Source organism: Stenella coeruleoalba (assembly GCF_951394435.1).
Source record: "Stenella coeruleoalba genome assembly, chromosome: 4".
Lineage (NCBI taxonomy): Eukaryota > Metazoa > Chordata > Mammalia > Artiodactyla > Delphinidae > Stenella > Stenella coeruleoalba.
Genome location: NC_137149.1, coordinates 5,001 through 16,014, shown reverse-complemented (window position 1 = coordinate 16,014; position 11,014 = coordinate 5,001).

Genomic DNA, 11,014 nt, shown 5'->3' with positions numbered 1-11,014 from the left:
TCAGACTGAAGGTGCCGATGTACATACAGGACAAAACCATCTCGTGTGAATGTAGTTCAGGCACGTTTAACATGAATGCAGCCATGTTAATGCCTAGCAGCTTCTATCTTGTGCCTCTCCTCAGGGACCCCCTCCTCAGTTCCTGGGGTTCCTGTAACTCACATACAGGCGGATGGAGAGTGGGCTCTGTCCAGTCTGAGCCCTGAGCTACGCTGCGTGTGAGTCTGCTCAGCACCGCCGTAACAAATAGCACAGACAGGGCAGCTTGGGTAACAGACCTATATCCCAGTCCTGGATGCTGTCGGAGATCAAGGTGTGTGCACGCTGGCTTCTCCTGAGGCCTCTCTCCTTGGTGCTTAGACAGCCATCTTCTCCCCAGGTCCTCACATGGTCTCCCCCTGTGCCTATCTGTGTCCTAATCTCTTCTTGTAGGACATCAATCCTATTGGATTAGGATCCACCCTAGTGACCTCATTTTTACCTTGATCACCTCTTTAAAAATCCCATCTCCAAATACAGCCACGTCCTGGGGTCCTGGGGGTTAGGGATTCAGCATGTGAATTTGGAGGGACCTGACTGAGCATATACCATCCTCCTTAAGAAACAAGTGTGTTTCAGTCCTTCCTTCCCTCAAGTCACTCGAGGTGATGTAATGGCTGAAGGAGAGGCCACTAGTGCAGAGTTTGTGTCCCAGCTGGGGAACCCTTCTCTGCTGTCTCTGATCAGGCCGTGGCAGTGCCGGCCCGGTCCTGAGGTGAGCAGTTCTGGGGTTTCCTGCCGTGTCTCCCGGCCTGCTGAGGTGCTCATTGTCAGGGAGCTCAGGAGCCAGCAGCCTAGTGGGGATGCCGGGGACTCTCAGGGCCTTGGCAGATATCTCTTCCGGCAGATACCCTAGCGAAAGTGGGGAAACATTTGGGGGATTACAGGCGGGAGAGAGTCAGTCTCGTTTATGCTTCAGAAAGACCAGGTTGGGGTGGGATGTGAGACGCACCGTGCGGGCAGGGAGCTTTGTCAGGCCTGATGGAGGAACCAGGCACAAGTTCAGGCTTGGGCCAGGGCTGTGGACGTAGAGGGGAATTAGTGTGGGAACTGGCCACAGACTGTTGTCGAAATCTCGGCTTCCCTGTGCACCGAGGCTGAACAGAAATACGGAGACAGGTTTTGGAGGAAAAGAGATGGCTTTATTTTTCTGCCAGGCAGAAGGGAAGACACAGCTGGCTAGAGCCTCAAGAACTGGGCATCCCCTCCTTGAAAATCAGGGAAGATTTTATATGTGGGGCTCTCGCAGTCCGGGGTATAGGATAAGGATCAAAGTAGTGAAGGTCTTGCATTCCTCCTTTCCTTTGCATTATTTCAAAACAGTCACAGTTGGCATCAGGCCGTGTGGTAATTGGGGTCCAGCAGTCTGGTAATTGCATCCGTTTGCCTCTGGCTTATCGGTGGTGACCTCGTTTCTGAAATGCAAAAACTATAGGGGGTGATTTGTTAGGAGGGGCGTGTAGAATGTTAGTGCTGGACATAATAAGGTTAGGGAGTGAGAGGCAGAGGATGTAACTCACACAGAGTCAGGGGTGATGGGTGCCAAAGGTAAATTACATAGTGTCATGGAGTGAGGTTAGTCTTGTAAAGTACAAATCTAGTTACTACAAATGAGTGACAAAGTAAAACAAGGAGTGATGAACTCTTTCAGGCCAGGTTATGTTTCTTCTCTAGCCTGTTCGCTGTTCCCTTTGTTTTCCTTGTTCTCAGGGCAGGGAAAACTTCATTTCTATTTTTGCTGCAACACGACTCTGGAGGAGCAGACAACAGTCAGTGGGGCACAAGGAGAGTGGGAGCGTGGGAGACCCCAGTGTTTCTGAACAAAATGTGGGTCCGCTTGCCGGAGTGCAGTAAATCCAGTCTGACACCAGGTGTGGTGAAGGAAGGTGCAGCCTTAATTGTACAAGTGCCAATACAAGGAGGCCATGTGGCTTGTGCTCTAAAACCCCAAACTCTCTGAAGGATTTCAGCAAAGCAATTTTAAAGGCCAAGTTAAGGAGGGGTGTCGCAGGGTATGTGATCAGCTGGTGCACAATTCTCTGGTTGATGGTGAGGTAACAGGCGGTTAACATTATAAATTCTTAGGCACCAGAAGCTCTGGGGATAGGATTAGGGGTAGGGGTAGGGTCAGGGTACGGGTTAGGGTCAGGGTACAGGTTAGGTTTAGGGTACGGGTTAGGGTATGGCTACAGGTTAGGGTTAGGGTACGGGTTAGGGTGTGGGTTAGGGTATGGGTTAGGGTTCAGGTTAGGGTATGGGTTAGGGTTAGGGTATGGTTTAGGGTTAGGGTATTTATTAAACCTGTCCCATTCTCCAGATATCACTTAGCACGTAAAGGAATATTATTTGGGGTCCAGCCATGGAGAAGACTTTAGACACTAGGATAAGACAAAGAACACACACATTATAAATAAACCACATTAGGATTTTGTTTTTAACCTGTCCATTAAAACACTAGTGCTTAGGAAATCTAATGGAGGCAGAAGCAGTAAAGGATACTTTTATGGGAATAACATCACAGGTTTTCTGTAGAATACACAGATTTTGACTGGTTAGAAAGTCAAGGAGGAATGCTTTTGTTCTGAAGATATAAACCCTGTTCTAAACTGAGCTGTTATTGGAAGTTAGAAATTTTTTGTTGCTGTTGTGTTGCTTTGTGTTTTCATGATTATTCTGCCTGCATCTGCCTTGTTAAACCTTTGATTTGGGGAAGATGCCATTACTGGAAATGAGTTTACAGAATTATTCTCAAAAGAGAAGGAAATAGTTCTCACCTAAATATTAAGAAATAATCTCTATACTGGTGTACAAACAGAATTATGATTCAGGGATAATAATTCTATGAAATGTAATTAAACACACAACATATATTTTTTTCTTTCAAATTTCCATTGTTAATTTTTAAAATTACAATTATATTTCAAGTTCTTTGTAACAAGTGAAATTTAAAAAGATTAAAGGCAAAGATAATATTTTACCACATGGATCCCTTCCCACTCCCTGAAACGACCAGCATAGTGTGTAGATTTCTCATTTCATCCAGGTGTTCCTTACATGTGGAACATCATGTTTCTCCCTGTAGAAAAACAGACTTAGCTCTCACATTTTTATCGGCTACATAACAGTCATTAGAACAGAAGTACCAAGTATTTAAGACGTAGATATTTGAGGGGCACTCAGGTTAGTTTCTGTTTTATTTAGTTGTTGTGCTAATTTGTTTTAACCCCAGAAAAAAATTTTTTAAAATACAAAAAAAAAATAATTTGGGGTAAGGATTAGGGTTAGGGTAGGGTTAGGGTCAGTGATAGGGAATGGAGACGGTTTAGAGTACAGGTTAGGGTACGAAAATGGTTGAGGGTTAGCGGACGTTTTAGGGTATGGTTTAGTGTTAGTGCACGGGTAAGGATAGGGGACAGGTTAGGGGAAGGCTTCGGGTAAGGGTTGGGTTAGGGTTAGGGTTAGGTGACGGGGACGGTTTAGGGTCCAGGTGAGGGTACGACAACGCTTTAGGGGGAGCGTACGTGTGAGGGCGCGGGTTAGCGTTAGCGTACGGGTTAGGATTAGGGGACGGGTGAGGGTCAGGTTTTGGGGAAGTGTTAGGGTTAGGGTTCGGGGACGGGGACGGGAACGGTATACGGTCCAGGGGAGGGTACGGCAACGCTTAAGGGGGAGCGTGCATGTGAGGGCGCGGGTTACTGTTAGCGTACGGGTTAGGATTAGGGGACAGGTGAGGGTGAGGCTTCGGGGAAGGGTTAGGGTTAGGGTTCGGGCTAGGGTTAGGGGACGGGGACGGTTTAGGGTCCAGGTGAGGGTACGGCACGCTTTAGGGGGAGCGTGCGTGTGAGGGCGCGGCTTAGTGTTAGCGTACGGGTTAGGATTAGGGGACGGGTGAGGGTCAGGCTTCGGGGAAGGGTTAGGGTTAGGGTTCGGGCTAGGGTTAGGGTTAGGGGACGGGGACGGTTTAGGGTCCAGGTGAGGGTACGACAACGCTTTAGGGGGAGCGTGCGTGTGAGGGCGCGGGTTAGTGTTAGCGTACGGGTTAGGATTAGGGGACGGGTGAGGGTCAGGCTTCGCGGAAGGGTTAGGGTTAGGGTTCGGGCTAGGGTTAGGGTTAGGGGACGGGGACGGTTTAGGGTCCAGGTGAGGGTACGGCAACGCATTAGGGGGAGCGTGCGTGTGAGGGCGCGGGTTAGTGTTAGCGTACGGGTTAGGATTAGGGGACGGGTGAGGGTCAGGCTTCGGGGAAGGGTTAGGGTTAGGGTTCGGGCTAGGGTTAGGGTTAGGGGACGGGGACGGTTTAGGGTCCAGGTGAGGGTACGGCAACGCTTTAGGGGGAGCGTGCGTGTGAGGGCGCGGGTTAGTGTTAGCGTACGGGTTAGGATTAGGGGACGGGTGAGGGTCAGGCTTCGGGGAAGGGTTAGGGTTAGGGTTCGGGCTAGGGTTAGGGTTAGGGGACGGGGACGGTTTAGGGTCCAGGTGAGGGTACGGCAACGCTTTAGGGGGAGCGTGCGTGTGAGGGCGCGGGTTAGTGTTAGCGTACGGGTTAGGATTAGGGGACGGGTGAGGGTCAGCCTTCGGGGAAGGGTTAGGGTTCGGGCTAGGGTTAGGGTTAGGGGACGGGGACGGTTTAGGGTCCAGGTGAGGGTACGGCAACGCTTTAGGGGGAGCGTGCGTGTGAGGGCGCGGGTTAGTGTGAGCGTACGGGTTAGGATTAGGGGACGGGTGAGGGTCAGGCTTCGGGGAAGGGTTAGGGTTAGGGTTTGGGCTAGGGTTAGGGTTAGGGGACGGGGATGGTTTAGGGTCCAGGTGAGGGTACGGCAACGCTTTAGGGGGAGCGTGTGTGTGAGGGCGCGGGTTAGTGTTAGCGTACGGGTTAGGATTAGGGGACGGGTGAGGGTCAGGCTTCGGGGAAGGGTTAGGGTTAGGGTTCGGGCTAGGGTTAGGGTTAGGGGACGGGGACGGTTTAGGGTCCAGGTGAGGGTACGGCAACGCTTTAGGGGGAGCGTGCGTGTGAGGACGCGGGTTAGTGTTAGCGTACGGGTTAGGATTAGGGGACGGGTGAGGGTCAGGCTTCGGGGAAGGGTTAGGGTTAGGGTTCGGGCTAGGGTTAGGGTTAGGGGACGGGGACGGTTTAGGGTCCAGGTGAGGGTACGGCAACGCTTTAGGGGGAGCGTGCGTTTGAGGGCGCGGGTTAGCGTTAGCGTACGGGTTAGGATTAGGGGACGGGTGAGGGTCAGGCTTCGGGGAAGGGTTAGGGTTAGGGTTCGGGCTAGGGTTAGGGTTAGGGGACGGGGACGGTTTAGGGTCCAGGTGAGGGTACGGCAGCATTTTGGGGGGAACGTGCGTGTGAGGGCGCGGGTTAGTGTTAGCGTACGGGTTAGGATTAGGGCACGGGTGAGGGTCAGGCTTCGGGGAAGGGTCAGGGTTAGGGTTCGGGCTAGGGTTAGGGTTAGGGGACGGGGACGGTTTAGGGTCCAGGTGAGGGTACGGCAACTCTTTAGGGGGAGCGTGCGTGTGAGGGCGTGGGTTAGTGTTAGCGTACGGGTTAGGATTAGGGGACGGGTGAGGGTCAGGCTTCGGGGAAGTGTTAGGGTTAGGGTTCGGGCTAGGGTTAGTGTTAGGGGACGGGGACGGTTTAGGGTCCAGGTGAGGGTACGGCAACGCTTTAGGGGGAGCGTGCGTGTGAGGGCGCGGGTTTGTGTTAGCGTACAGGTTAGGATTAGGGGACGGGTGAAGTCAGGCTTCGGGGAAGGGTTAGGGTTAGGGTTCGGGCTAGGGTTAGGGTTAGGGGATGGGGACGGATTAGGGTCCAGGTGAGGGTACCTCAACGTTTTAGGGGAAGCGTGCGTGTGAGGGCGCGGGTTAGTGTTAGCGTAGGGGTTAGGATTAGGGGACGGGTGAGGGTCAGGCTTCGGGGAAGGGTTAGGGTTAGGGTTCGGGCTAGGGTTAGGGTTAGGGGACGGGGACGGTTTAGGGTCCAGGTGAGGGTACGGCAGCGCTTTAGGGGGAGCGTGCGTGTGAGGGCGCGGGTTAGTGTTAGCGTACGGGTTAGGATTACGGGACGGGTGAGGGTCAGGCTTCGCGGAAGGGTTAGGGTTAGGGTTCGGGCTAGGGTTAGGGTTAGGGGACGGGGACGGTTTAGGGTCCAGGTGAGGGTACGGCAACGCTTTAGGGGGAGCGTGCGTGAGAGGGCGCGGGTTAGTGTTAGCGTACGGGTTAGGATTAGGGGACGGGTGAGGGTCAGGCTTCGGGGAAGGGTCAGGGTTAGGGTTCGGGCTAGGGTTAGGGTTAGGGGACGGGGACGGTTTAGGGTCCAGGTGAGGGTACGGCAACGCTTTAGGGGGAGCGTGCGTGAGAGGGCGCGGGTTAGTGTTAGCGTACGGGTTAGGATTAGGGGACAGGTGAGGGTCAGGCTTCGGGGAAGGGTTAGGGTTAGGGTTCGGGCTAGGGTTAGGGGACGGGGACGGTTTAGGGTCCAGGTGAGGGTACGGCAACGCTTTAGGGGGAGCGTGCGTGTGAGGGCGCGGGTTAGTGTTAGCGTACGGGTTAGGATTAGGGGAAGGGTGAGGGTCAGGCTTCGGGGAAGGGATAGGGTTAGGGTTCGGGCTAGGGTTAGGGTTAGGGGACGGGGATGGTTTAGGGTCCAGGTGAGGGTACGGCAACGCTTTAGGGGGAGCGTGCGTGTGAGGGCGCGGGTTAGTGTTAGCGTACGGGTTAGGATTAGGGGACGGGTGAGGGTCAGGCTTCGCGGAAGGGTTAGGGTTAGGGTTCGGGTTAGGGTTAGGGGACGGGGACGGTTTAGGGTCCAGGTGAGGGTACGGCAACGCTTTAGGGGGAGCGTGCGTGTGAGGGCGCGGGTTAGTGTTAGCGTACGGGTTAGGATTAGGGGACGGGTGAGGGTCAGGCTTCGGGGAAGGGTTAGGGTTACGGTTCGGGCTAGGGTTAGGGTTAGGGGACGGGGACGGTTTAGGGAACAGGTGAGGGTACGGCAACGCTTTAGGGGGAGCGTGCGTGTGAGGGCGCAGGTTAGTGTTAGCGTACGGGTTAGGATTAGGGGACGGGTGAGGGTCAGGCTTCGGGGAAGGGTTAGGGTTAGGGTTCGGGCTAGGGTTAGGGTTAGGGGACGGGGACGGTTTAGGGTCCAGGTGAGGGTACAGCAACGCTTTAGGGGGAGCGTGCGTGTGAGGGCGCGGGTTAGTGTTAGCGTACGGGTTAGGATTAGGGGACGGGTGAGGGTCAGGCTTCGGGGAAGGGTTAGGGTTAGGGTTCGAGCTAGGGTTAGGGTTAGGGGACGGGGACGGTTTACGGTCCAGGTGAGGGTACGACAACGCTTTAGGGGGACCGTGTGTGTGAGGGCGCGGGTTAGTGTTAGCGTACGGGTTAGGATTAGGGGATGGGTGAGGGTCAGGCTTCGGGGAAGGGTTATGGTTATGGTTCGGCCTAGGGTTAGGGTTAGGGGACGGGGACGGTTTAGGGTCCAGGTGAGGGTACGGCAACGCTTTAGGGGGAGCGTGCGTGTGAGGGCGCGGGTTAGTGTGAGCGTACGGGTTAGGATTAGGGGACGGGTGAGGGTCAGGCTTCGGGGAAGGGTCAGGGTTAGGGTTCGGGCTAAGGTTAGGGTTAGGGGACGGGGACGGTTTAGGGTCCAGGTGAGGGTACGGCAACGCTTTAGAGGGAGCGTGTGTGTGAGGGCGTGGGTTAGTGTTAGCGTACGGGTTAGGATTAGGGGACGGGTGAAGGTCAGGCTTTGGGGAAGGGTTAGGGTTCGGGCTAGGGTTAGGGTTAGGGGACGGGGACGGTTTAGGGTCCAGGTGAGGGTACGGCAACGCTTTAGGGGGAGCGTGCGTGTGAGGGCGCGGGTTAGTGTGAGCGTACGGGTTAGGATTAGGGGACGGGTGAGGGTCAGGCTTCGGGGAAGGGTTAGGTTTAGGGTTCGGGCTAGGGTTAGGGTTAGGGGACAGGGACGGTTTAGGGTCCAGGTGAGGGTACGGCAACGCTTTAGGGGGAGCGTGCGTGTGAGGGCGTGGGTTAGTGTTAGCGTACGGGTTAGGATTAGGGGACGGGTGAGGGTCAGGCTTCGGGGAAGGGTTAGGGTTAGGGTTCGGGCTAGGGTTAGTGTTAGGGTACGGGGACGGTTTAGGGTCCAGGTGAGGGTACGGCAACGCTTTAGGGGGAGTGTGCGTGTGAGGGCGCGGGTTAGTGTTAGCATACGGGTTAGGATTAGGGGACGGGTGAGGGTCAAGCTTCGGGGAAGGGTTAGGGTTAGGGTTCGGGCTAGGGTTAGGGTTAGGGGACGGCGACGGTTTAAGGTCCAGGTGAGGGTACGGCAACGCTTTAGTGGGAGCGTGCATGTGAGGGCGGGGGTTAGTGTTAGCGTACGGGTTAGGATTAGGGGATGGGTGAGGGTCAGGCTTCGGGGAAGGTTCAGGGTTAGGGTTCGCGCTAGGGTTAGGGTTAGGGGACGGGGACGGTTTAGGGTCCAGGTGAGGGTACGGCAATGCTTTAGGGGGAGAGTGCGTGTGAGGGCGCGGGTTAGTGTGAGCGTACGGGTTAGGATTAGGGGACGGGTGAGGGTCAGGCTTCGGGGAAGGGTCAGGGTTAGGGTTCGGGCTAGGGTTAGGGCTAGGGGACGGGGACGGTTTAGGGTCCAGGTGAGGGTACGGCAACGCTTTAGCGGGAGGGTGCGTGTGAGGGCGCGGGTTAGTGTGAGCGTACGGGTTAGGATTAGGGGATGGGTGAGGGTCAGGCTTCGGGGAAGGGTTAGGGTTAGGGTTCGGGCTAGGGTTAGGGTTAGGGGACGGGGACGGTTTAGGGTCCAGGTGAGGGTACGGCAACGCTTTAGGGGGAGCGTGCGTGTGAGGGCGCGGGTTAGTGTTAGCGTACGGGTTAGGATTAGGGGACGCGTGAGGGTCAGGCTTCGGGGAAGGGTTAGGGTTACGGTTCGGGCTAGGGTTATGGTTAGGGTACGGGGATGGTTTAGGGTCCAGGTGAGGGTACGGCAACGCTTTAGGGGGAGCGTGCGTGTGAGGGCGCAGGTTAGTGTGAGCGTACGGGTTAGGATTAGGGGACGGGTGAGGGTCAGGCTTCGGGGAAGGGTTAGGGTTCGGGCTAGGGTTAGGGTTAGGGGACGGGGACGGTTTAGGGTCCAGGTGAGGGTACGGCAACGCTTTAGGGGGAGCGTGCGTGTGAGGGCGCGGGTTAGTGTTAGCGTACGGGTTAGGATTAGGGGACGGGTGAGGGTCAGGCTTCGGGGAAGGGTTAGGGTTCGGGCTAGGGTTAGGGTTAGGGGACGGGGACGGTTTAGGGTCCAGGTGAGGGTACGGCAACGCTTTAGAGGGAGCGTGTGTGTGAGGGCGTGGGTTAGTGTTAGCGTACGGGTTAGGATTAGGGGACGGGTGAAGGTCAGGCTTTGGGGAAGGGTTAGGGTTCGGGCTAGGGTTAGGGTTAGGGGACGGGGACGGTTTAGGGTCCAGGTGAGGGTACGGCAACGCTTTAGGGGGAGCGTGCGTGTGAGGGCGCGGGTTAGTGTGAGCGTACGGGTTAGGATTAGGGGACGGGTGAGGGTCAGGCTTCGGGGAAGGGTTAGGGTTAGGGTTCGGGCTAGGGTTAGGGTTAGGGGACAGGGACGGTTTAGGGTCCAGGTGAGGGTACGGCAACGCTTTAGGGGGAGCGTGCGTGTGAGGGCGTGGGTTAGTGTTAGCGTACGGGTTAGGATTAGGGGACGGGTGAGGGTCAGGCTTCGGGGAAGGGTTAGGGTTAGGGTTCGGGCTAGGGTTAGTGTTAGGGTACGGGGACGGTTTAGGGTCCAGGTGAGGGTACGGCAACGCTTTAGGGGGAGTGTGCGTGTGAGGGCGCGGGTTAGTGTTAGCATACGGGTTAGGATTAGGGGACGGGTGAGGGTCAAGCTTCGGGGAAGGGTTAGGGTTAGGGTTCGGGCTAGGGTTAGGGTTAGGGGACGGCGACGGTTTAAGGTCCAGGTGAGGGTACGGCAACGCTTTAGTGGGAGCGTGCATGTGAGGGCGGGGGTTAGTGTTAGCGTACGGGTTAGGATTAGGGGATGGGTGAGGGTCAGGCTTCGGGGAAGGTTCAGGGTTAGGGTTCGCGCTAGGGTTAGGGTTAGGGGACGGGGACGGTTTAGGGTCCAGGTGAGGGTACGGCAATGCTTTAGGGGGAGAGTGCGTGTGAGGGCGCGGGTTAGTGTGAGCGTACGGGTTAGGATTAGGGGACGGGTGAGGGTCAGGCTTCGGGGAAGGGTCAGGGTTAGGGTTCGGGCTAGGGTTAGGGCTAGGGGACGGGGACGGTTTAGGGTCCAGGTGAGGGTACGGCAACGCTTTAGCGGGAGGGTGCGTGTGAGGGCGCGGGTTAGTGTGAGCGTACGGGTTAGGATTAGGGGATGGGTGAGGGTCAGGCTTCGGGGAAGGGTTAGGGTTAGGGTTCGGGCTAGGGTTAGGGTTAGGGGACGGGGACGGTTTAGGGTCCAGGTGAGGGTACGGCAACGCTTTAGGGGGAGCGTGCGTGTGAGGGCGCGGGTTAGTGTTAGCGTACGGGTTAGGATTAGGGGACGCGTGAGGGTCAGGCTTCGGGGAAGGGTTAGGGTTACGGTTCGGGCTAGGGTTATGGTTAGGGTACGGGGATGGTTTAGGGTCCAGGTGAGGGTACGGCAACGCTTTAGGGGGAGCGTGCGTGTGAGGGCGCAGGTTAGTGTGAGCGTACGGGTTAGGATTAGGGGACGGGTGAGGGTCAGGCTTCGGGGAAGGGTTAGGGTTCGGGCTAGGGTTAGGGTTAGGGGACGGGGACGGTTTAGGGTCCAGGTGAGGGTACGGCAACGCTTTAGGGGGAGCGTGCGTGTGAGGGCGCGGGTTAGTGTTAGCGTACGGGTTAGGATTAGGGGACGGGTGAGGGTCAGGCTTCGGGGAAGGGTTAGGGTTCGGGCTAGGGTTAGGGTTAGGGGACGGGGACGGTTTAGGGTCCAGGT